We start from the raw sequence: 26,621 nt of genomic DNA on the forward strand, positions 1-26,621 counted from the left end.
TTGTGAGATACCCCAAGCAGAAAATTTGGCACATTCAGGCTTTTCAGATGGTCTAGGAAACATTTGGCTAAGCAGCCAAATCTGGGGTACTTACTTGCCCCAGATGGCACCTTTTCAGCTTTGCCCATCGCTAGTGTAGTTTGAGATTCTAGACATTAAAGATCCCATCTAGTCAATTCCCCGAGACCATTCTGCTCAGCATATGCTCCATGCTTTGTTCTAGCACTGCCTGGCTTTTCACACCAACAGAGAGTGGTTCATGGCAAATTCAATTTTTATCGGGCCATTTAGCATGAAGCTGCTCCTCCACCCTTTTAGAAACAGATGTCAATAGGGAAAGTTGTAATGCCACACAACAGAGCCCAAAGCAATCCAGAGTGTAATATTAATGGCTAGATAGCAGCTCCCTGGAGAACTGAAGGAATCCATAACCCCAGGAAATGCACAAACCTATGAATAAAATGTATTTACATTTTGGACAAACTGCAGGGAGGACAGCAGCGGCTGCAGCTGCCTCAATCCAGCCTGACTTTGGAAACGGACACGGTGGCAAAAGCACGTGCGGGAAAGGTTTGATCAGAGGCGCATTCCAGAAGGAATGAGAGCACAGGCCGAGCTGCGGCAGCAAAACTTCTGTGACAATTGCATTGCAAACATTCGCAATAGAAGGCTCTGAATGTGAGAGAACAGGCTGGAAAAGAAGGAGGCAGCCCACTGATTGCACAGCAAGGAACCCCTCACTGCTGTGCCTGTACTGAACTTGCACCAAAGGACTGTTATTTCATCACTTAGCAAACTAAGCAACAGCCGGCCTACGGGCAGGGGAGAAGCGAAGCCTCCCTGGAACACTTAGAGTGTTTACACTGCAACTGGGAACATACACCTCAGCTTGGGATAGACACACACGCGAGCTCTGCTCAAGGTAGCATGCTAGCAGTGTGGTGTTAGCAGCACAGTGAGCGACAGGGGTTAGCCACCTGAGTGCAGAGCCAGAGGGCTGGACTGGATTGTACTCGGGCAGCCAGCCTGTCCTGCAACGGCCACACTGCTGCGTTTAGCGCTCTAGCTTGAGCCAAGCTAGTGTGTGTCTGTCTACCCAGGCTAAGCTGAGACTCACTCCCAACTGCAGTGTAGACGGACCCTTAGGTGCTAGGAGAAGTAGTGTTAATCGAGAAGTCATCCGATCCAGCCTTCAGAGCTGAGGCAGGCCCACGTAAACCTAGACCATCCCTGACAGGTGTTTGTCCAATCTGCTCTTGAAAACCTCTCGCGATGGGGATTCCACAGCCTCCCTTGGAAGCCCGTTTCAGAGCTTAACTCCCCTGAGACAGATACCTGGTACCTAATATCTAGGGCCCTTGGTTTTCAGTTTTTATTTTATTTAATTTTTCCCAGGAATTTATCAGTGTTTATTACCACCACAACAAAAACAGGTGAAAATCAGTGCAAAAAACTATTAATAATTTTTGTGGGTAAATATCGGGGTTTATTTTGGTGGACAGAAAGACAGGGGGGAAAAGTATTCAGTAGATTAAAGCTTTGAATTCTGTTCATCAGTGTGGTTTGCTGCAGAAATAAAACAACTCAAAACACAATGCCACATCTGAGTTTAAGAAAATAACATCTCTCTAATCCCCCAGTAAAACTTTTCATTTGAATAAAGTTTGCTGTTGTAGACTTAGAACTATTAGCCTATAAGTATTTACATATAATAATTGGGCAGCGCACACACTCAACTTCATCCTTTTCTCCTGTTTTTAGTTTTTTAAAACTTTGGAATACTGCCTTGTGTTCTGAAATGTATTCTGAAACAGATTTTCATTTTCTTCCCATTTTAGTATGTCAAATCTTTAAACCGTTATCTGCTAACAGCTTGAAATGGGTATGTGGTGGCATGAGATTCATCAGTATGTTCAGATGTACACACACTTCAGAGCTTGCATGCGTGTTTATTGTATGAATCTTCTAGACTGATACATAACCTTACTTCAACAGGCAGCTTTGCATATACACATTGACTAATGTATTATCGTAGTACATATATCTCATGCAATGTATTGTATTTTCTTACTAAAATAAGTTATTTTTACATATTTGAATGATACAAAAGTAGGGTGAAAATTGGAAAAAAAATGAATAGTTTTTGTAAAACCTGGGAATTTTTCAGTAAAAATTGGGTTAAACTGAAAATGAAGGGTGTCATAAATATAAAGGGAAAGGTAACCACCTTTCTGTATACAGTGCTATAAAATCCCTCCTGGCCAGAGGCAAAACCCTTTCACCTGTAAAGGGTTAAGAAGCTCAGGTAACCTGGCTGGCACCTGACCCAAAATGACCAATGAGGGGACAAGATACTTTCAAATCTGGAGGGGCAGAAAAGGCTTTTGGCTGTCTGTGTGATACCTTTGCTGGGAACAGATCAAGGATGCAACCCTCTAGCTCCTGTAAAGTTAGTAAGTAATCTAGCTAGAAAATGTATTAGGTTTTCTTTGTTTTAGCTTGTGAAATTTGCTGTGCTGGAGGGAATGTGTATTCCTGTTTTGGTGTCTTTTTGTAACTTAAGGTTTTGCCTAGAGGGATTCTCTGTGTTTTGAATTTGATTACTCTGTAAGATTATCTTCCATTCTGATCTTACAGAGTTGTTCTCTTATCTTTTTTTGTTCTTCTTGTAAAGTTCTGTTTTTTAAGACTCTGAGTGGGTTTTTTGGGTCTTAAAATCCAAGGCTGGTTTGTGCTCATCTTGTTTATTCTCAAGCCTCCCCGGGAAAGGGTGTGTGTAAGGCTTGGGGGGATATTTTGGGGGAAGACGTCTCCAAGTGGGCTTTTCCCAGATTCTTTGTTAAATCGCTTGGTGGTGGCGGCGTACCAGGTTTTAACATAAGCTGATAGAAATAATCTTAGGGGGGCTTTCATGCAGGTCCCCACAGCTGTACCCTAGAGTTCAGAGTGGGGAAGGAACCCTGACAAAGGGGTTTACTAATATCTAACCTGAATCTCCCATGCTGCAGATTAAGCCCATTACTTCTTGTTCTACCTTCAGTGGGCATGGAGAATAATTGATCTCTGCCCTCTTTACAACAGCCCTTCACATATCTGAAGACTCATCAGGTCCCCCCTCAGTCTTCTTTTCTGCAAGATTAAACATGCCCAATTTTTTTTTTTTACTTTTCCTCACAGGTGAGGTTTTCTAAACCTTTTATCATTTTGTTGCTCTCCTCTGGACTCTTTCCAATTTGTGCACATTTTTCTAAAGTCTGTGCCCAGAACTGGACACAGTACTGCAGTGGAGGCCTCACCAGTGCCAAGTAGAGCAGGACAAATACCTCCCATGTCTTACACACGACACTCCTGTTAATATACCGCAGAATGATGATAGCCTGTTTCGCAACTGCATCACAAGTTGACTTATATTTGTGATCCACTCTCACTTCAGACCCTTTTCAACAGTGCTACCAACTAGCTAGTTGTTTACCATTGTGTAGCTGTGCGTTTGATTTTTCCTTCCTAAGTTAAGTACTTTGCATTTGTCTGTATTAAATTTCATCTTGTTGAATTCAGACCAATCTTCCAATTTATCAAGGTCCTTTTGAATCCTAATCCTGTCCTCCAAAGTGCTTGTAAACCCACACCTCCCCCCCAGTATGGTGTCATCCACAAATTTTACAAGCATGCTCCACTCCATTATCCAAGCCATTAATGAAAATATTGACTATTAGCAGACCCAGGACTGACCCCTGCTGGACCCGACTAGATACAGCAAGCCATTGCTAACTACTCTTTGAGTACGGTCTTCCAACCAGTTGTGCATCTGCTCTTTAGTAATTTCATGTAGACCACATTTCCCTAGTTGACTTAGGAGGATGCCATGTGGGACTGTCAAAAGCCTTAATAAAAATCAAGATATCCCATCTGTTCCTTCCCCCATCCGTTAATGCTCTTGCCTAGAGAACTAGGAGGTGCTGACTTTGGGATGAGATGAAAAGCTAAGGAGCAGGGATCATCTATTGCTAGCAAGGATCAGCTGTTTGTTTTGGAAGAGAAGTGGTAGGTATGGAATACTGGTGTGCCCTCTGCCTTAAATCTACTATTCGTGGAGCTGAATGAGCAACATCTACCTCCAAAAAGTACAGCAAGGGCAAGGACAGCTGAAAGGCCAGGATGTCAACAACTCCGCTCTTCTGGCCCAAGGAACTCTCAACAGAGCTCATCTGTGCAGGAGACAGAGCTTTCTCAGGGACTGGCCCCACCCTGTGGAATGAACTCCCCCAGAAGATAAGGACTATCACAAACCTCCCCACCTTCTGCTCCAAATGCCATGTACATTTCTTTGACTGTGATTTCTCTAGCTAATACATAGCAACAGGCATATTTAAAAACCACCACCCAAAGGCAAACACCCACTCTTACCCTCAAAATAAACCTACCAAAACAAGACACTCCACGACACACACTACTCTCCCTAGAGAGAGAATGAGAGAACAGGCACATGACAGACGTCAGGTAACGTTGTTTAATGCACAGCTGGAAGGCGCTTAGTTACTACAGTGATAAGCATGGTATAAGAACCTATAGAGAATAAAAGAAGACACTAAGTGGTCTCCTTTCTCTCCATGGAACTTCCACACCATATAATAGGCCATCTCCCACTCTCTGGGCAGTCCTGGGTTAGTCACACCTAGAACCACAGTCAGTGGTGTTCAGCTCCCTTGCAGTGCTGGCAGGAGGGAGGGTCGCTGGGTGGGAGCTATATTTGAAGGCCACATTTAGGGAGAAATGGGCCAGGGGTGGGGTTCTTGGCTTTGGAGACCAGGTTTCACCTGGAAAGTGATTGGTGAGCTTCATCCATAGTCCCGGTGCTCTATGGTTGCCAGTCATGTGTTAGGGGGCATCCCTTATTTAAATAAAAAGATTCCCTGCCCCATACTAAGTCAGTACAGAGCTCCTGTTAGCCCAGATTTCACCCCGGGGTGCAGTGCTGCCAGTGTCACTCCAGCACCTGAAACCCAGGAGTGATGCTCCGGCACTTCACTTTGCAGAGCCCTGCCAGTTGGCAACTTGCCCCGGTGCACAGGGCTACAGTGCCACTCAAATCTAGCCTAGCTGCCCCCCATTCCTAGATAGGGTTGCCAACTTTCTAACTGCACAAAACCACACACCTTTGCCCCACCCCTTACCAAGGCCCTGCCCCCACTCACTCCAGCCCCCCTCCCTCCATCGCTCGCTGTACCCCACCCTCACTCATTTCACTGTGCTGGGGCAGGGGGCTGTGGTGTAGGAGAGGGTGAGGGCTCCAGCTGTGGGTGTGGGCTCTGGGGTGAGGCTGGGGATGGGGAGTTTTGGGGTGAAGGAGAGGGCTCCAGGCTGGGACCAAGGGGTTTGGAATGCAGGAGTGAGTTCAGGTCTGGGGCAGGTGTGTGGGAGGGGGTATGGGCTCTGCCTCAGGATGTGGGCTCTGGGGTAGGGCTGGGGATGAGGGGTTTGGGTGCAGGAGGGGGCTCCGGGCTGGGGCCAAGTAGTTTGGAGTGCGAGAGGGGGATCAGGAGGTATGGGGTTGGGATGCATGAAAGGTGCAGGCTCTGAGAGGGAGTTAGGGTGTGGAAGGGGATTCCGACCTGGGGCAGCGGGTTCGGGATGTGGGCTCTGTCCGGACGGCACTTACTTCAGGCGGCTCCCACTTGGCAGCACAACGGGGCTAAGGCAGACTCCGTGCCTGCCCTGGCTCTGCACTGCTCCCGGAAGAGGCCTGCATGTCCGGCCCCTAGGCGGAGGCACAGCAGCCGGCTCTACATGGTGCTTCACCGCCCTTGCCTGCAGGCACCACCCTTGCAGCTCCCATTGGCTCAGGGCAGAGGCAGCGCGTGGAGCGTGCCTCTGCCTAGGGGTCGGACATGCCGTCCGCGTGGTACTTACCTTAGCCCCACTGCGCCCTCAACCAGACTTACCTCAGGTGACTTCTGGTCGTCAGCACAGAGGGGCTAAGGCAGGCTCCCTACCTGCCCTGGCTCCACGCTGCTCCTGGAAGAGGCTGGTAATGCCATCTCCACTTCTTTCTTGCCATTTCCCTATTTGGGGTCAGTGACTTTTTTAACCTTCTTCCAAAACTCATGATTGAACACCTAGCTGTTGTGCAAATTGGTCTGTCTGAGGCCTACTGATATCCAGGCCGCGTATTGAGTCTTTGGTCTCCCCCTTGTTCATCTTCCATCTACGATCATTAGAGGTGTTATCCTACCACTAGAACTCTTGGGTATCCATGAGACATGTCCATACCAATGTAGCCTCATCTCCCTCAACTTGTCTTCAACTGGGGGAAACCCGCACTAGGCCCAGCACAACCTCACTGCATTTCCTATCCCAGAGCATCCAGCCATTTCATCATCTCAACATCTTCATTTCCATGGTGGAGAGCATTACTGATTTCCCTTCCTGTGGCTGTCCTGCTGAGATCAGACTGCATTGTACTAGAAGCTGTATGTACACCTCATGAGACAGTCCCTGCCCCAAATAACTTAGGCACCCAAATACTCAAAAGTCTGGCCCTATATCCCTTGGATTTCTATGGGAATTAGCCACCTAACTACCATTTAAAGTTAGTTCTTAAAGTCTACATAGACAAGAGAAAGAGGCATGAAGTGACTTGCCCAGCAGATTAGTAGTAGAGCTCAGAATAGAACCCAGTGCTCCACCCACTAAACCCCACAGGCTCTCAGATGCTACCTCTCCCACCACTACCACCTCCAGGAGCGGTGTAAATTCCCTAAAAGCGCCGGGGGGGGGCACCAGTGCCCAAACTATGACCCCGACCCCTGCACCGCCCTTTCTCCCTGAGGCCCCATGGAAAAGGGAGTGCATCTCCCCTCCCCAATTCCCATCCTTCTAATTTATGAGTGGCACAGGCAGAATGTGCAAAACAAGCAAATTCAATCAGTGCAGTTGACGTTCATGGCTAGTAACAGTCTTACAGTTTAAGTGAGTGGCATTCACATAACTTAGTTGTTAGACACTTCATTTGGGCGAATCTGAGTGTTAGGGTTTCTAACTAAAACCAGGCACTCCTTCATCCAGAGTACACGGTTTGTCTGGTGTAGACAAACCCTTACAATCTTTCTCACTACCGATACTCCCAAATCCCAGGCCCCGAGCTGTGTTCAGGGCCCGTTGCTGAAAGCACAGTCTCAGTGACACTAACCAACCATTTTCTCAAAAACTGTCAAAGGGCAGGGGAAGACCCTATAGAGCTATTGGGTATAGCTTTCTTCTGGGGGCAGTGCAAAGCCATGCTGCCTCCTGGTGGCTCTGAAAGAGGTTGTGCCACAGAAAGGCATGATTCTCCTCCAAGAAGTTCGGCAAGCAGGGGAGTATACCCCTGGGACCCCACTGTTAAGATTGTGCAGCATGCTGCTTTCTTTATGCCAGGCCAGCTGGTGACATAGACCCATAGACCATAGGTTTCCTCCCTGACTCTGACTGGTCCTGAACTTTCCTAGCTAGTTACTTGTAGATATAGGTGCTGACTTCCTCTCTACCCAGGGGGTGCTCAACCGCCCCTCCACCCCAGGCCCTGCCCACACTCCACCCCTTCCCCCAAGCCCGCACGCCCGCCTGCCCTGCCCTGCCCCACCTCTTCCCTGCCTCTTTCCACCCCTCCCTGGAGCACGCCCTGTCCCTGCTCCTCCCACTCCCTCCCAGCGCCTCCTGCATGCCAAGGACCAGCTGATCTGCAGCGGGCGGGAGGCACTGAGAGGGAGGGGGAGAAGTTGATCAGCAGGGCTGCCGGTGTGGGGGAGGTGCTGGGGGGTGGGGGAAGCTGGCTGCCAGTGGGTGCTATGCACCCAATCATTTTTTTCTGTGGGTGCTCCAGCCCTGGAGCACCCATGGAGTCAGCACCAATGCTGATAGAGTCACTCCCATAGCAGTGAAACAAGGTGGCTCTCCTTACATCGGCTCCCCTGTACTCATTCAAGATCTCATAGCACTTTTTGGAATAGCAATGTTATTTTTTTATTATCATTTTGTGATGGAATGCACCCCTGTAGTCACACCCTACACACAACTGTAATAATCTTTGCCCAAAATATGCCTTAGGAGATATCATGTGAAAACTAATAACTCACTGGTCAATAATATCATGAAGACATGCCTGTAGCAACATTATATGTAAAGTTATGAATTTCCCCTAAGTAATGTTGGTAGCACATGTTCAAACCCATACACCCCGATTAGGCAGGACTGATCAAGCAGGTCTTAAACAAAGGAATGTGTGTTTACCTCAATTTACATCTAAGCTGTAAACTGGGTTCTCAGACAGGGAGAAGGGGAAGACAAGAGACAAGCAAAATCTGCATTTCTGCAAACAGAAGTGAGAAGTTTCAGAGTAGCAGCCGTGTTAGTCTGTATCCGCAAAAAGAAAAGGAGTACTTGTGGCACCTTAGAGACTCACAAATTTATTTGAGCATAAGCTTTCGTTCAAATAAATTTGTTAGTCTCTAAGGTGCCACAGGTACTCCTTTTCTAGAAGTGAGAAGAAACAACAGGCAACTTCTTTCACCACCAGACACCTTCTTTACTGTTTAAATTAACTTTAACTCAGGGTAGCCCTCAGGAAAATACACTTCAAAGGATGACTGAACTGTAAAAGTGAGGGCCAAAAATACCTCAAGTTCTCTCTCCCTATAACTCTCTCTTTTTCACCTAAGAAAAAAAACAGCATTTGAACGTTGGGAGTAGATCTTGGCCTGACAGTTTGGTCGGCAATGTTACTGGAAACATGTGGTTAGGGACTTCACTGTGAACCCAGTCTAATTTGTTAAGTTTAGTACTAGGAAGTGTTTTATCTTTATTTTCTCTTGTAACCATTTCTGACTTGAATGCCTTATACCTGTACTCACTTAAAACCTATCTCTTTGTAGTTAAAATAAACTTGTTTTATTCTTTAATGAAAACTAATCCAGTATTGTGAATTGTTTGGTTAACTCCATTTAAGGGAGCAGACTGTTGTATATTGATTCCCTTAGAGGGGCAATGGATCTAGTATATCTGGACTATCCAGGAGAGGGCCGGACAGTGTAGAATATGTTCTTTTGGGAAAATCCAGGACTGAGAGTGCATTTGGGTCACCCTACAAGTAATAACCAAGGCTGCTGGAAGCCAGAACATGGCTGGTGTTTGCTGACAGGCTTGTTTGTTACACATCAAAGGTTTCTGCTCACTATACTACTACCTGACATCCCGGAGCATTGAGCAACCCCCCACCTCCAGGCGTTCCGCTCGTGTTGTGGGACCCGCAGACGGCTGACACGAGTTGTCTGTGATTCCCTCAAGATAAAGCTTAGTGAAGTGTTCACATAGAGCTCACAACCCACCCCAAATCAGGGAGGCTTCCAGGTTCTGATCTGAATTCAAGCATTAGTCTAGGACAGTCTCACCTCTCACTTATAGAGATCTCTCCAGGACACCAGAGCTCTCCCACGCCCACCCCCCACCCGTATTTTTGGGGCTCAAGTGCTCTAGATTCTATAGGAAGACATCAGATAGGACAGAAGAGGATCTGTGGGTTATAGTGGATCACCCTTGGTTTACAGGTCACTCTAAGTCACCATCCTCACCTATGGTCATGAACTTTGGGTAATGACCAAAAGGATGAGATCGCAGGTACAAGGGCAGAAATTAGGTTTCTCCGCAGGGTGGCTGGGCTTACTCTATGAGACAGGGTGAGGAGCTCAGCTGTTCGGGAGGGCCTTGGAATAGAGCCACTTCTTCTCCAGATCGAGAGGAGCTAGGTGAGGTGGTTCGGGGCACCTGATAAGGATGCCCCTTGGGACACTTCCATTGGAACTCTGCCAGGCATGTCCCACTGGGCAGAGGCCCCGAGGCCGACCCGCGACATACTGGAGGGATTATATCTCCCAACTGGTCTGGGAATGCTGCAGAATCCTCCAGGAGGAGCTGGAACCTGCTGCAGAGGAAAAGGAGGTCTTGTCCTCCCTACTCTCCATGCTGCCACCATGACCCTCACTAGGAAAAGAGGCAGAAAGAAAGAAAGACGACAAATTGAATATGTGTTGACAATGGACAAACCAAGGGAAAGTCATGCCTGACTAATCTAATTGCCTTCTATGATGAGATAACTGGTTCTGTGGATGAAGGGAAAGCAGTGGACGTGTTATTCCTCGACTTTAGCAAAGCATTTGACACGGTCTCCCACAGTATTCTTGTCAGCAAGTTAAAGAAGTATGGGCTGGATGGATGCACTACAAGGTGGGTAGAAAGTTGGCTAGATTGTCGGGCTCAACGGGTAGTGATCAATGGCTCCATGTCTAGTTGGCAGCTGGTATCTAGCGGAGTGCCCCAAGGGTCGGTCCTGGGGCCGGTTTTGTTCAATATCTTCATTAATGATCTGGAGGATGGTGTGGATTGCACCCTCAGCAAGTTTGCGGATGACACTAAACTGGGAGGAGTGGTAGATACGCTGGAGGGTAGGGCTAGGATACAGAGGGACCTAGACAAATTGGAGGATTGGGCCAAAAGAAATCTGATGAGGTTCAACAAGGACAAGTGCAGAGTCCTGCACTTAGGACGGAAGAATCCCATGCACTGCTACAGACTAGGGACCGAATGGCTAGGCAGCAGTTCTGCAGAGAAGGACCTAGGGGTGACAGTGGACGAGAAGCTGGATATGAGTCAACAGTGTGCCCTTGTTGCCAAGAAGGCCAATGGCATTTTAGGGTGTATAAGTAGGGGCATTGCCAGCAGATCGAGGGACGTGATCATTCCCCTCTATTCGACATTGGTGAGGCCACATCTGGAGTACTGTGTCCAGTTTTGGGCCCCACACTACAATAAGGATGTGGAAAAATTGGAGAGAGTCCAGCGCAGGGCAACAAAAATGATTAGGGGACTGGAACACATGAGTTATGAGGAGAGGCTGAGGGAACTGGGATTGTTTAGTCTACGGAAGAGAAGAATGATTTGATAGCTGCTTTTAACTACCTAAAAGGTGGATCCAAAGAGGGTGGATCTAGACTATTCTCAGTGATAGCAGATGACAGGACAAGGAGTAATGGTCTCAAGTTGCAGTGGAGGAGGTTTAGGTTGGATATTAGGAAAAACTTTTTCACTAGGAGGGTGATGAAACACTGGAATGCGTTAGCTAGGGAGGTGGTGGAATCCCCTTCCTTAGAAGTTTTTAAGGTCAGGCTTGATTTAGTTGGGATTGGTCCTGCTCTGGGCAGGGGGTTGGACTAGATGGCCTCCAGAGGTCCCTTCTAACTCTGTTATTCTATGATTCTATGAATGTGATGTAGTTGGGAAAAAGGCAAGTGTCACTTTGGGATAGGTTAACAGCAGTGTCGTATGTAAGACACAAGAGGTAAATGTCCTGCTCTACTTTGCTCTTATAATGCCTCAGCTGGAGTACTGTGTCCAATTCTGGGCGCCATCCTTGAGGAAAGAGGTGGAGAAATTGGAGAGGGTCCAGCGGAGAGCAACAAAAATCATAAAAGGTTTAGAAAACCTGGTCTCTGAGGAAAGGTTAAAAAACTTGGCATGTTTAGTCTTGAGAACAGAAGACTGAGGGGGACCTGATAATCTTCAAATATCTGAAGGGCTGTTATAAAGAGGATGCTGATCAATTGTTCTTCATGTCTACCAAGGGTAGGGCAATGAGTAATAGTTTTAATCAGCAGCAAGGGAGATTTAGGTTGGACATTAGGAGGCTTGGAAGGATTCGATTTTTATTTGTAGATGTCGGTAAGTGTCGATTTCACCCACCTCCCACACTCACAGATGAAAAAATATTTCCATTGATAATAACAGAAATTTCCAAATAGCCATGGTAAGAAAAATGCTGCTTGAGAACTTAGAGTTTGATTTAAGGATATCTATTTTGTATATTTTGACATGTGATGTTGATAGTTTAATTTTTTAAATCTCAGTGTCTACAGTCAAATAATTGTCTGACCCCCCACCCATTGTATGACTCCCCCATAATTTCCCACAACCATGAAAATTTGAATAGATAAAAATAGAAAAAAATGCTTAAAAATAACCACTGATATTATCAGCACAATTATAAAAAAAAAATCTAGTTCTGCCAATCCTAGATATTAGGGAAAAAACCTATCCTTATAGTTGGAAAGTTAAATCCTAAAATAGGTTACTGGGGAGGTTGTGGAATGCCAATCACTGGTGGTTTCTAAGAACAGGTTACACAAATACCTGTCAGGGATGGTCTAGATATATTTATTCCTATCTCAGTCGTTCCCTGGAGGGAGGACACTAGGTGACCTCTTGAGGTCCCTTCCAGCATTACATTTATATGATCTCTCTCTCCTAATGTTGAGCAAGATCACCCAGGGGGTCACGAGGTGGTCTCATTCTCCAAAGGACTGTGGGAGCTGCTGCTGCAACAGCTGTGTTACTGAATACGAATAGGTAGCTCCCCAGAATCCTTTGTGCAACTGTGAACTCCCTGGGGTTCCCCAGTAACCACATGTCCGTGAACATTATGGTGACATCCCAATCAATGCATGGTTGCTCCGTGGTCAGTTACACAGCCACTGTAACAGGAAAGCCACTGTCCTAATGGGATCAGGAGAGGCAGTGGCTCTGACTGGCAGCTCCTGAAGTGTTGGCTAACAGAAAGAGAGCAGTGCAGAGGATCACTTGGTTACCAGGACAGTAAGTTATCTAATAATGATGTGTGTGGTGGGGTCAGAGGCCTGGGAGGACAGAGGTGGTGGGGGAAGTGGCACAGGTCAACAGAGGTTCAAGTTTTAGGTGATCCCAAGTCTCCATGACAAACAGCCAGAGTCAATCCCTGTGTTATCTGATGGAGTCCATGGGACTGACTCTCTTCTTATACCAGATCTGGGCTAACCTCATTGACGTGAATGGCATTACATCAGAGTTACTTGGTGTAACTGACATCTGAATGAGGCTCGATCTTGCTATTACTGGTAGTCAAGATTGTTTTTTCCTAGAAAAAATTTGAAAATGAGAAGTTTTTTATGTGCACTAACATTTTTCAGAAAGAAAAAAGAAAAATCCAACCAGTTCTAATAGCCAGATTGATGTGGATCTCAACTGTAGTTATACTGGTGGTACTCTGCTAGAATTCCATTGAAGTCAATGAAGTGTCATTTTTTGGCGGGAAGTTTGACACAAAAAAAGCTTTTCACTGACAATTTCTGTACACAAAAAAGTGTATTTTTGTTGAAAACAACCCAGAAAATTAGAGTGTTTCCATTTTAAAATGAAAACTTTGGGTTATAGGATGCTAAAAATGGAAAACAAAATTTTGAAATTCAGTTTTCAAATATTTAAGTTGAAAATGAGATCTTCATACAAATTGTTTGATAAAACACCAATTTTCTATCAAAAATGTCATCTGAAATATTTCAAGCATCTCTAGTCTCTCTATATCTTGGGTATTTTGTAAGTGCTTGCAACAGTGCTCTGTAAGCACTGATTCATTTTTGTCAAACGCATAGCTCTTCTATATGGCCTTATTTACAGGTTTCCTGTAGTATTCTTTACATTGACATATAAAGTTAAAAAATTTAGCAGAGCAACATTCCCCTAGATGATTTCAAGAGGGAGGCCTTGCCTATGATCCACATTACGCCAATCAAGAATTTTTCCATCAAAAATTTAGGCAAAATAAAAAATATTTTTGAAAATTTTCAAGTTTTCCTCAAAGCTAATTTTAAAAAGTTTTATTTTGAATAGAAAAGAGAATTTTGTAGGGAAAAAAAGAATAGTGGGAAGGAAACAGCTCCCCCCAGAAAACTGAACATTTTTAATTCAATTAGATTCAAACTGAAAAGAAAATTAAGTTTGTTTTGATGACAAAAATGAACGTTTCTGGGGTAAATACCATTTTCCCCACCAACCATAGCTCCAACTCTGTTGCTGATAAAAAGCTTTTTGATGAGACAACAATTGGCTGCCATCTTGGATTTGAAGCATGCAACCCCAGAGCAATCTTTCAAATGAATAAAGAATAGTTTTCCTGGTAACAAGGGTCCAGATCCTCAAAGATACTTTGAAGTTAATTGGAGGTAGATGCCCAAATACCTTTGAGGATCTGGGTCAAGATCCCTAGATCTGTTTAGATCTCACCTCTGTCTCTCTGCAGTATCCCCATTCTCCTTTAGGCCAGGCTACATGAGTCCCAGCAGGGCCGGATTTAGGGGCAGGCGACCCAGGTGACTGCCTGGGGTACCTAGCTTGGGGGGCCCAGGCTCGGGCTGTTATTGTTATTAGTGACAAAAGGGAAAATAGAATGTTTGAAAGTAAAATGTTTCAGGTATTCTGTATGTGGATTCATTTTTCAATGAATGTTCTAGAATGTTCTTTGTAGAATCACGTGGAACCTTCCACACTGTCTGAGAACTACATTTTCCTCGAACCGTCTAAAATGTTGTCAGCCATGCCCTTGCAGGTATATAAAGAGCAGGGCATCACCAGTGAGATATAAGAACTAGCTGAAGTGAAGTGAGAACCCAGCTGTGATACTGTGAACATTGTTTTATTGTGTAATTGTGAAAGTGTACTTGTGTTTTAAGACTTGAAGAGTGTAAGTTGTGACTAATAAGGGACATATTTAATGAGACAGCTGGCCATTTTATGGCCTATTCCAAATGGATGGAAGTCGAATCCAGGCTCAAGCTAAATAAATGCATAGATGTAGAAAACCAGTGCATTTTTAATAGAGAAACCCAACACTGGAGGAATGTGCTCCAGCGTCTGATCTCAATTACCCTCTTTCTTGCAAAGAATAATTTGCCTTTCCCAGGCTCGTTAGATAAGTTGTTCACTGAACATAATGGTAATTTCCTCGGTTTGGTAGAGCTCCTTGGGAAATACGACGATGCCATGTGTGAACACCTACGTTGAGTAGTTCGTAAAGAAGCTATGGACCATTACTGCAGCAAAACAATTCAAAAGGAATTGATTAACCTTATGGCAAAGACAGTGCTTGATAACATATTGATATGGCTCTGCAAAGCCAAGTACTACACCGTAATAATGGACTGCACTCCCGACATTAGTCACAGTGAAAAGATGTCATTTACAGTGAGATTTGTTGATGACGGGGATGGCTGTTTCCAAGTAAAGGAACACTTTATCTGCTTCCGGTCTATGGATGACACTACTGAGAAAGGCCTAATAGAACTGTTCATGAACACTTTGAATGAGAATAAGATAAAACTTCAGGACTGCCACAGCCAAGGCTACCACAATGGTGCGAACATGAAGGGAAAAAACAGTGATGTCCAGGCAAGGATCCTTGAACTGAATCCAAAAGCTTTCTTCATGCCTTGTGGTTGCCATTCCCTCTACCTGGTTGTGTCAGATGCAGTGTCATCTTCTTTAGATTCAGTATTTCTCTTTGGAGTACTGCAAAGGATATACATCCTGTTTTCAGCATCAACTATCAGGTGAAAGATCTTCATGGACAATGTTACAAATCTGACCATGAAGCCGCTAAGTGACACTCGCTGGGAGAGCCACACTGACAGCATAAGGCCAGTAAAGTATCAAGTGACTGAAGTTTACAATGCCCTGATGGAACTGGTGCAGTCAAGTAAACCCAAGGCTGGAATCTGACATAAGGCACAAAGCCTGGAAAAGCAGATCACTGACTTCAAATTTCTGGTCTCAATTTTGGTTTGGCATTATATCCTGTTCCAAGTAAATGTTGTAAACAAACTCAGTCGATGGACATCATGACCACTATTACTTTGATGAGAAGCTGCCTTGATTTCTTTATGGCCTACAGGAACAACGGATTTGTAGATGCCATCACTGCTGCCAAAGAAATGGAGGAAAACTCAGGAGTTGAGCCTGTCCTCAAGGAAACTCTTATTCAGAAGAAGAGACAGTTTGGTTATGAGAGCAGAGATGAGGTGATGGGAAGCTTGGAAGAAAAATTCAAGAGGGAGTTTTTTTATTCGCTCATTGACACTGTTCGAGTGTTCACTGAAGAAAGGTTCAGACAAATGAAGAATCATGAAAAGACCCAGGGGGCTTTGTATGACCTTACTAAGCTGCAGGCGGCCAGGAAAACACATTGAATAATTGTACGGACCTTCACCATGGTGACACATGGTGAATGTTCAGACGTCAATGATAAAGACCTCTATGTCAAATTGGACAAAATCTGTCACATTTTGCAACATGGGAAGCACTCTCCACTCCGAGTTCCACTCCACTCCGAGTTCTCCAATTCATTCATGGTGCAGAGCTGAAGGACACTTTTCCTAATGTGTGGATGCTTTGAGGATTCTGCTCATGCTGCTGGTCACAGTCGCGAGTGGGGAGCACAGCTTTTCAAATCTCAGGCTCATTAAAACATATCTTTGATCAACAATGGCTGATGAGAGACTGATATTGCTTGCTATTTTATCACTTGAAAATGCCATTGGCCAGTCTTTGGATCTCTCTGACACTGTGCTTCAGTTCAGGAGGACAGAGGCAAGAAAAGTGACCTTTTGAACTAAAGGACTAGGGTTAACATTCTAAGGCTGTCACTTACTGTAAGACTATTTAATACTGGTCCACCCAATGTTGGTGCACAGTTCAGTTTCTTGATATTAGTACATTTCAGTTATTCTTAAAATGAAAAAGTTTCTATCAGCTTAGAGGAAACATATATTTTTATTTTCTTATCTATGGCATGAATAAATACAGATTTGAAGATCCTAGTGTGCACATTTATTTTTTATATGACAGGGATAAATCCTGCATGCAAATCATGTAGGAAATGGGCTACAAATGCAATAAAAAATAAGGTGTTCAAAAGTTTAACAAGTGGAGGGGGCCACCGAAGACACACACCCTTGCCTGGAGCACTATTTGGTCTAGGGCCGGCCCTGGGTCCCAGCATGCCTGAACTCTCTTCTCCCCCCAGGTTGGCAGTGGAATGTTCTACCACTTCAATACTGGCCAACCCAATTAGCATCCCAGGAAACAGGGTGGGAGGGATAGCTCAGTGGTTTGAGTATTGGCCTGCTAACCCCAGGGTTGTGAGTTCAATCTTTAAGGGGGCTGTTTAGGGATCTGGGGCAAAAATAAGGGATGGTACTTGGTTCTGCTGTGAAGGCAGGGGATTGGACTCAATGACCTTTCAAGATCTCTTCTGGTTCTATGAGATAGGTATATCTCCATATTAAGTTATTGCCTCAGGGAAAACTCTAATCTCAGGACTCAACAGGCAGCTGTGAAGGCAGCCGGTCTGTGTGCTGCTTCTCAAAGCAAAAGGAAGAGAGCTGGAAAGATGGAAGGCAGTTTTTCTGCCAGGAGATTGTGTTGAGGTGCAGGGAGTTACAATTAATTCAGGGAGAATTGTAGATTATCTCCATTTTATACCTCCTGGATATAAAAATAAATAAGTGATCATTGGTTCTGCTGTTCAAACTTCTAGACAAGGCAAGAGATGGCTACACTTTCCACCCCACAGCTGCATTTGATCTAAGAGATTTTTAAAAAAAGAAAATATTCTCCCTGCAACACAGTGCTGCATCTGAATGAAATTGCCTTCTATAGGGTCTCCACAACTCAGTTTTCCATGTGCTAACATATGCTGGATTTCTATTGCTCTCTTTCCTTCTTTAGCATCTACCCACCCCAGCTGAGATCGGGTCCCCCTTGTGATAGGTACTGTACAGACACATAGCAAGAGGCAGTCCTTGCTTCAAAGAATTTACAAGCAAAATAGCTAAAGGAAGCATCATTATTCCCATGGAGAGGTCACCAAGGGAATCTGCATGAGAATAAGGAATTGAACCCAGCCCGCCTGACAGCCAAGAGTGCTTCAACCACAAGGCCATGCTTCCCTCTTAGAGGTCTACACACACAGGAACATATCACCTTCCTCTTCAGTCACCTCCACTTATTCACCCCTTCCAGGATTCTGCTAGGAATTTCCCTCCTTGTTTTCAAAGCATATTAAGGACTTTTCCCAGGTATTCTTGCAGGGCTTTGTCCCTGCTCTCAACGCCACGCATTTAGCATTGGCTTTCTCGCTGTCCCTTGATGCAGGCTGGTCCTTGTCAGTATGAGAACTGTCTCTGAAGTTTACAGAATAGCATTTCAGTAGCACACTCTTATTTCAGTCTCATCTGAAAGCATCTATTTTCTTCCTTCCCTTTACCTCTAAGTTTCTCTTATTATTCTAGGAAGTATTTTGGGGATTCCTATGAAAGAGGTATAGAAAATAAAGTTGCACTGAACACAAACTGCTCCCAAAAGCTATGAGCCAATTGCAGCTACTGTGAAGAAAGGGGGCAGAGGTGGTAAAAAGGAGCTCTTTAGCAATGGAGCCAGAAGAAATTCCATTAATGTAAATATTGTACAGCAGACCTCATTCATTTTATTGCACATTAGCTTCAGGGGAGTATCCAAAAGACTTGGAGGTTTCCCTCTGTTCAAATCAACTTCCAAAAGCGTGTGCATCCATAGGTTAGCCAAACTTTTAATATCTTAGGTCTGCCGAGAATAGGCTATTTCAGGAGATTTTGAGTTTTGTGCTTTTGGATGGGCCAGAAGAGGAACACAGGAATTGTCATCCTGATTGGATCAGTAGCCAATTCAGGTTGGTAGCCTGTCTTCAGCCAGGGAGGTTTCCAGCTGGGGAAGTTTCCTTCCAACCTCTATCATCTAGCAGTTGGTTTTTGCCCTGAAGTATGAGGGTAACAGTGGATTTCTCATTGTGCATGATTCTTCTCTGACCTACTCATGTTTTATACTGAGTTCAGTGCATTTATTCCTGGTTTACATTGGCAATGTGGGAGGAAAATCAGATTCATTATCCTTACAAAAGTCTAATCCTTGTTTTGAATACTAAGCTCTTGGATCAATGAACTTCACAGGTTCGATATGCATTGTGCAAAAAAAAAAAAAAAAAATTCCTTACCCCAGTTTTAAGTATTTTACCTTTTAAACTCTGTTGCAACCCCCGGTTCTTATGTAATGAGAGAGAGAGAGAGAGAGAGAAAGTTGGGAGCTCCTGATTTACCTACTCTGTTCCATTCATTAATCTGTGTAGCTCTGTCATGTCCCCTTTCATTCATCTCCACTCTAAATTACACTCTTCTAACCTTTTCAGTCTCTCTTCTTTCCAGGCTTCTAATCATTTTCATTGCCCATCTCTGCACCCTTTCAATTGCTGTTCTATCTCCTGGAGACGATGTGACTAGAAAAGAACACAGTATTCCAGGTGATGCCTTCTCATTGATTTATAGAATGGCATTATAATGTTATTAGGCTTGGAAGGATTAGATTTTTATTGGTAAATGTCAGTAAGTGTTGATTTCACTGTACACACACACAGGGACAAAAAAAGATTTCCATTGATAACTGAAATTTACAGATAGGTAAAGTAAGACAAACACTACTTGAGAACTTAGCATTTGGTTTAAGGATATTTACTTTGTATAATTTACATGTGATGTTGACAATGTGTGTTTTAATGGTTATAAAGCTTTAACTTTTTGAAACTTAACAGCGACTGTCTTTAAATAATAATTGTCTGACCCGCTGTATTGTTTGACCCCACTGTAATTTCCTGCAACTGTGAAAATTGTAATACAATTTTTTTAAAAACCACTTAAAACAATCAATATTATCCATTACTTATAAAAAAAGAGTTGAATTCTACCATGACTAAATATTATACACATCCTAACATTCCCTTAGCTATCTTGACCTTCTCTGCATGTTGAGCAGAAGTCTTCACTGAGCTGTCTTCAGTGATGCCCAGGTCTTTTCCCTGAAGTATTATGGTTAATTTAGAAACCAGTGAAGGTGTATGACTAGTTCAAATTATTCCTTCCAAAGTTTCATTGGCTGTCCTGCCAGTCAATAGTTTAGTTTTGTTAGGCTCCTTGGACCTTCCTCATCACTTTCCCTAGATCTGACCAGTTTAGAATTTAAGTCACTTTACCTCCTTTTTCCAGTTTCCCCCCTATCATCTCATGATCATCTGTTTAACTTTCATTTCCTCCAGTTTACTGTTATGGGGGGTAAGACCTATTAGTCTGTAATTTACCAGGATCACCCCCTCATGCGTCTTTTAATGCTCAGTAAAACATTTGCTCCCTTACATTCCTCCTGGCCCAACAATCTAGTTCTACTAAATATAAAGGTGGTACAAGATGGTGTGACAGCAGGAGTCTTGAAGAAAGAAACTTTGGAAACATCATCTTCTCCCTACCCCCAGTCAGATTCCCCATTGCCCTGCAGCTCAAGGAGTCATTAGCATCAATGGGTGTAAATCAGTACTCAGATTGGAAGCTCTATTGGGATGGCACTGCCTTTGTTACATGTGGCCAGGTCCCCTAGTTGCAATCACAATACACATAATAAGAAAAGGAGTACTTGTGGCACCTTAGAGACTAACCAATTTATTTGAGCATGAGCTTTCGTGAGCCACAGCTCACTTCATCAGATGTTTACCGTGGAAACTGCAGCAGACTTTATATACACACAGAAATCATGAAACAATACCTCCTCCCACCCCACTGTCCTGCTGGTAATAGCTTATTATAAGCTATTACCAGCAGGACAGTGGGGTGGGAGGAGGTATTGTTTCATGATTTCTGTGTGTATATAAAGTCTGCTGCAGTTTCCACGGTAAACATCTGATGAAGTGAGCTGTGGCTCACGAAAGCTCATGCTCAAATAAATTGGTTAGTCTCTAAGGTGCCACAAGTACTCCTTTTCTTTTTGCGAATACAGACTAACACGGCTGTTCCTCTGAAACCTGTCAATACACATAATAGCCATTTTGATTCAGTAGTGTTTTACAGACACTTTGCACTGGTGTACAGAACGACACAAAAGGTTGGGGGAGTGGTAAATAATGAAGAGGACAGGTTACTGATACCAAGAAATCAGGATTGCTCTGTAAGCTAAGTTGAAGTAAGTGTGTTTCAATATGGCCAAGTGTAAGGTCACACATCCAAGAACAAAGAATGCAGGCCATACTTACAGGATGGGGGACTCTATCCTGGGAAGTGGTGACTCTGAAAAAGATTCTGGAGTCATGAACACAAATTTGCAGTGCAATGCAGTGACCATGTGTAAACAGGGGAATATCAGGTAGGAGTAGAGAGGTTATATTACCTCTGTATTCAGCACTGGTGTGACCACTGCTGGAATAATGTGTCTAGTTCTGCTGCCACAATTCAAGAAAGAGGTTGAAAAATTGGAGAGGATCCAGAGAAGAGCCATGAGAAGGACTGGAAGATGTGCTTTATAGTGAGACTCAAAGAGCTCAATCTATTTAGCTTATCAAAAAGAAGGTTAAGGGGTGACTTGATCACAGTCTATAAATACCCAGAAGTTTGATAATAGAGGGCTTGTCAATCTAGTATAAGAAGGTACACTGGGCTCTTTGACTTTTTAGTGGCACCCTGGGGAAAGTGGGCGTGGCCTTCCAAAAAGCAGTGTAACTACTTGACCACTAATGGGTGGATGGGGCAGGGAAATCCCTGACAAGGGGCTTGCTGCAGTGTCTTGGCCATCCAGCTAGGTCACAAACAGAAGCTCATCCCTGCCAGGGTATACAAGTCCAAAGCAAACACAACACAAAGGTTTTGCTCCATTCTCCAACCAGGCCCAGCCCCTCCTTCCCAAAGGGTCTGTCTTCTCTCCTCTAATTCTGCACACCTGCTGGGCTCTGCTTTCACCCTTCCCAGGCTCCTTTCCATAGCTCCCCTCCCGGCCTCCTTTGGGGTGGGTTCCCTGATCTGCCTCAAGCAACTACTCCCCAGCCTGCCTACCTGGAGTTTCCTCAGCTCTCTTCCTGCCTTGTGTTTCCTCTGACTCTTCACAGCCTTCTGCTTTCCTTTCCATGGCTGGGCTTCCTTCTTCTTAAGTCCAATCCCCAGAACAGGTGTAACATATTGGGGCTAATTGAACAGGGCTGCCTGGCCCTTCAAGGGAAATGCTGCCTTGTTACAATGATGCATTTCAGGAGCCGTGTAAAAAATGGGATTGGGGAAAGATAGCCATGGACCTGCACCTTTATCAACCTGCACATGGGACTGCAGTGGGTACTGGTGCTGGCGTGGGGTCTTCTGTAGGTTGATTCCCATAAATGAGGACTGCTAAGGTTTTCAGATTGAGAGCATGCTTACAATATGCATTATTCAACCTGTGGGCATTGGAATGGGGGCTGGCTGGCATTCAGGTATATTGGACTGAGGCACAATCTCTGTTTACATACCAGAATGGGTCAGGTGGCTGGTTACATGCAGTCCCTGCCCTAGTTAATGTGTTGTTGCTTTTTCTTTTTTATCAAATGCAACCATGCACCAATCTCCAACAATGTGAGCATCAGCGAGGAGAGCAGACAGGCCTGCCTGGGTACAGCAGGAATAACACTGTATGTGCAACAGTAGCGGACATGGTACATTGTAATGCTGTGCACATTCACATGACAGTCAGCTGAGCATTTCTCCTCATACACCTTTCATTTAACTCAGTAACTCTGAGTTATTCAGGACTACGTTCTTGTTATCCACCCATCATTCACTCTTGTACTGTCTGTCTACCTGTGTCCACAGATGCCATCAGCTGCCTGTGACTCTGTGCTATGCACAATACAGATCTTTCATCGATGAGCTGGTTGCTACGGTCGCAGGCAAACCATTATGTCCTGGGGGTCAGGAAGCCGTAAAGGAAGGTGCTTTTCAGCATATAAGTAAATATTGCCTTTTACTCACACAGCCTAGCCATCCTCACTGAACTTAAACACACTGGCTGCTACTCAGGTGGCAAATTTGCATGGATCTGCAAAGGGCAGACACACTAGTCTATTTGAGAATAATTTTTATAGCATCTTTTTCTTCTGCATGTTTTTATGGGAACGAGGGTTATCGGGTCTCTTCATTACTGAAAACATATTTACTATCCCTTGTACTCTCTCTCTCTTCCTCACTAGCCCCTTATTCCCCCCACCCCTTAACTATTCTGTCTTGCGCAAGATATGAGCTCATAAATTTACAATGTACTTGCTGCCTTCAAAGGGGTTGTTCAGTTTCATTCTTATTGGATTTTATGGTAAGTGTGGATTGCACTTTATTTGTCGTATTGCTGCCAGAAGGCCTGAAGCTGCAGACCTTTCTCAGGCAAAATGCTGGCTCCACTGAGAGTTTTGTCTCAGTATGGACTGCAGGCCTGAACACACATTGTGTAGATTTACATTTGCCAAAAAAGGGACAGACAGTGATGCCCATACTCACACTGAGTAAGACATTGTTTTCAATGGGATTTATCCAGGAGTCAGGTACTACATGTGAGTAAAGGGATCGAATTTTTCTGACCCAAAGTTATCATCTAGCTGTATAGGTTATCATCAGAAATAGATAGTGTTACCCCTTTTGACCTGAGTGGTCAGCCACTATTTGGAGTCTTGTGAGCTGTTGGGGGAAGAAATTGGTGATGGAATCTGGTATTTCTTAGATGCAATTCTGTTTATTTACACAGAATGTACATGAAGTGTTGCTTCCCTGAACACAGCAGGAGATAGTATCTTTGCTCACATCCCAAGCCTCTTTCTAGCCAGCACTCTACCCAAAAGTTCTCTCTTTGCTTTTTTTCAGGGTCACACTAGAAGTGCTTCTCTGGGTCTTCCTTGCTGCCTTCTCTGTGTGCTTTGGTGGCATTTCAGTTCCTAGTCTCTCACATCCACACAGGTCCCTCAAAAAAAATGCTTCCCCCTCCATTTGCGTTCAGACATCAGACAATACCCCTCAGCCCACGTGACTTAACTTCTACTCCTGCCTTGCATAAGGCCTATGTTTTGGGTGTTAACTTCTGTTGTTTCAGCTATCTATTGGATGAAGGAGCTTAAGTGCTTTCTACATTTATCTAGAACGAAGGGTGGCTATTCTACCCATCCGCATCAACGAGGTTTTACTCAACCCCTGGCATAAAAATACTGTATCTTATTACAGGATTGCCAGATGCCACATAAAAATACACTCTTAGCCCTCATCTACACTATGAGTTTAGGTCGAATTTAGCTGCGTTAGATCGATTTAACCCTGCACCCGTCCACACAACGAAGTCATTTTTGTCAACTTAATGGGCTCTTAAAATCAATTTCTGTACTCCTCCCCGAAGAGGGGATTAGCGCTGAAATCGACATTGCCGGGTCAAATTTGGGGTAGCGTGGACGCAATTCAATGGTATTGGCCTCCGGGAGCTATCCCAGAGGGCTCCATTGTGACCGCTCTGGACAGCACTCTTAACTCGGATGCACTGGTCAGATAGACAGGAAAAGCCCCGAAAACTTTTGAATTTCATTTCCTGTTTGGCCACCATGGCAAGCTGATCAGCACAGGTGACCACGCAGATCTCATCAGCAGAGGTGACCATGGAGTCCCAGAATAGCAAAAGAGCTCCAGCATGGACTGAACGGGAGGTACTGGATCTGATCGCTGGATGGGGAGATGAATCTGTGCTATCAGAATTCCATTCCAAAAAACGAAATGCCAAAATATTTGCAAAAATCTCCAAGGGCATGAAGGACAGAGGCTATAACAGGGACCCCCAGCAGTGCTGCGTGAAACTTAAGGAGCTCAGGCAAGCCTACCAAAAAACCAAAGAGGCAAATGCCCACTCGGGGTCAGAGCCCCAGACATGCCACTTCTATGATGAGCTGCATGCAATTCTAGGTGGTGCTCCTACAACTACCCCAAACCTGTACATGGACTCCTGCAAGGGAGTCTCACACAACAGGGACGAGGAAGATGATGATGAGGGAGAGGTTGAAGATAGCGCACACCAGGCAAGTGGAGAAACCATTCTCCCCTACAGCCAGGAACTGTTTATCACCCTGGAGCCAATACCCTCCCAACCCGGGCTCCCGGACCTAGAAGGTGGAGAAGGCACCTCTGGTGAGTGTACCTTTGAAAATATAATACACGGTTTAAAAGCAAGCATGTTTAATGATTAATTTGCCCTGAAGACTTGGGATGCATTCGCAACCAGTACAGCTACTGGAAAAGTCTGTTAACGTGTCTGGAGATGGAACGGAAATCCTCCAGGGGCATCTCAATCAAGCTCTCTTGGAGGTACTCCCAAAGCCTTTGCAAAAGGTTTCTGGGGAGGGCAGCCTTATTGCGTCCTCCATGGTAGGACACTTTACCATGCCAGGCCAGTAGCACGTAGTCTGGAATCATTGCATAAGAAAGCATGGCAGCGTGTGGTCCCCATGTTTGCTGGCATTCAAGCAACATCTCTTCTTTATCTCTCTGTGTTATCCTCAGGAGAGCGATATCATTCATTGTCACCTGGTTGAAATAGGGGAATTTTATTAAGGGGACATTCAGAGGTGGCCGTTCCTGCTGGGCTGTTTGCCTGTGGCTTAAAAGAAATCATCCCCGCTGTTAGCCATGCGGTGGGGGGAGGGGTGAAGTGATCATCCCAGAGAATTGGGTAGGGAGGGGGTTAGTTTGGTTTGTGCTGCACAGCCCCTCCTTTTAAATGGCCAATGTGTCTTTTTCAATTTTACTCTCCCTTTTTTTCCTCCTGCAGCTGCAAATGTTTCACCACTGCCACTAGCATCTCCGTCCCAGAGGCTAGCGCAGATAAGAAGGCGAAAAAAAAAAACGCACTCGCGATGAAATGTTCTCTGAGCTCATGCAGTCCTCCCGCAGTGAAAGAGCCCAGCAGAATGCGTGGAGGCAGACAACGGCAGAGTCCAGAAAAACACAAAATGAACGTGAGGACAGGAGGGACGCATGAAAGCATAGATAGCTGGAGCAACAGGAGAGGTGGTGGCAGCGTGATGAGAGGAGGCAGGATGCAATGCTGAGGCTACTGGAGGATAAAACTGATATGCTCAGGCGTATGGTTGAGGTGCAGGAAAGGCACAGACCGCCACTGCAGCCCCTGTGTAATCAACCGCCCTCCTCCCCAAGTTCCATAGCCTCCTCACCCAGACTCCCAAGAATGCGGGGGGGGGGGACCCTCCGAGCACCCAAACACCCCACCCCAGAGGACTGCCCAAGCAACATAAGGCTGACATTCAATAAGTTTTGAAGTGCAGTGGGGCCTTGTCCTTCCCTCCTCCCCTCCTGGGCTACCTTGGCAGTTATCCCCCTATTTGTGTGACGAATTAATAAAGAATGCATGAATTTGAAAGAACAATGACTTTATTGCCTCTACAAGCAGTGATCAAAGGAGGGAGGAGAGGGGGGTGGGTTTTCATCAAGGAGAAACAAACAGAACTATCACACCGTAGCCTGGTCAACCATGAAACTGGTTTTCAAAGCTTCTCTGATGAGCAGGGCAACATGCTGTGCTCTTCTAATCGCCCTGGTGTGTAGTTGCGCATAATCAGCTGCCAGGTGATTTGCCTCAACTTCGCACCCTGCCATAAACATCTCCCCCTTACTCTCTCAGATATTGTGGAGCACACAGCAAGCAGTAATAACAAGGGGAATATTGGTTTTGCTGAGGTCTAACCGAGTCAATAAACTGCGCCAGCATGCTTTTAAACATCCAAATGCACATTCTACCACCATTCTGCACTTGCTCAGCCTGTAGTTGAACAGCTCCTGACTACTGTCCAGGCTGCCTGTGTATGGCTTCATAAGCCATGG

The sequence above is a fragment of the Caretta caretta genome, chromosome 8, assembly GCF_965140235.1.
Source record: "Caretta caretta isolate rCarCar2 chromosome 8, rCarCar1.hap1, whole genome shotgun sequence".
NCBI classification, from domain to species: domain Eukaryota; kingdom Metazoa; phylum Chordata; order Testudines; family Cheloniidae; genus Caretta; species Caretta caretta.